This window comes from Chinchilla lanigera, unplaced genomic scaffold, assembly GCF_000276665.1.
Source record: "Chinchilla lanigera isolate Chin_1 unplaced genomic scaffold, ChiLan1.0 scaffold00136, whole genome shotgun sequence".
Lineage (NCBI taxonomy): Eukaryota > Metazoa > Chordata > Mammalia > Rodentia > Chinchillidae > Chinchilla > Chinchilla lanigera.
This window is the reverse complement of record NW_004955537.1, coordinates 26535-27105: the sequence shown is the minus strand read 5'-3', so window position 1 is coordinate 27105 and position 571 is coordinate 26535. Positions and strand designations below refer to the sequence as shown.

At 51.0% G+C, this 571-nt stretch overlaps 1 long non-coding RNA gene across 1 annotated transcript in view; it reads left to right on the top strand.

Moving 5' to 3' along the window:
• The first annotated feature begins 331 nt into the window (after positions 1-331).
• LOC102024049 overlaps positions 332-571 on the top strand; it is a 16825-nt gene continuing 16585 nt past the window's right edge. Inside the window, exon 1 of the long non-coding RNA XR_264768.2 lies at positions 332-542. This is a non-coding gene — a long non-coding RNA (uncharacterized LOC102024049). The remainder of the gene's footprint in view (positions 543-571) is intronic.

The following is a 571-nucleotide window of genomic DNA, read 5'->3' as shown; positions in this document are numbered from 1 at the left end:
CAAGTTTGCTGATGTTCTGGCTTTGTTTCTGTTTTTAGAGAGAGGGTCTCATTATATAGTCCAGCCTATCCTCAAGCTTACTCTCCTTCTGCTTCAGCCCCCACAATGGCTGGGATTGTCATAACACCCAGCTTTTGAATTTGTGTATCTATGCCTAATTTTTTCCTATCCATTCAAGTTTGGGTCTCAGTAAGAGATTTGTGAGACCCTAGCGCCACCCAGAGCCTAAATCCGTCAATACAGCAGTGACCCGGCCGCTCCCGCCCGCGAGGGAGCTGGCGCTGCACAGGCGCACTGGAGCTGGCGCAGCAGCGAATACCAGTGGCGTCATCAGATGGTGCAGGCGGGAAACACGTGGAGGATCCACAAAGTAGGAGAAAACAAACGACTTTGTTGTGAGCACAGTAGTTTTCCACGGGGCTATGAGTTCTTCTGCACCACAGTGGTGTCGACGCAAGCATATTATGCTATGGTGGACTTTTCACATAGCTGATGCCCTCCAAACTTTCGCCAAAGAGCTCATCCTGAGAAAAATCTACAAGGTAACTCCAAAGCCGGCGGCGGGGGCGGG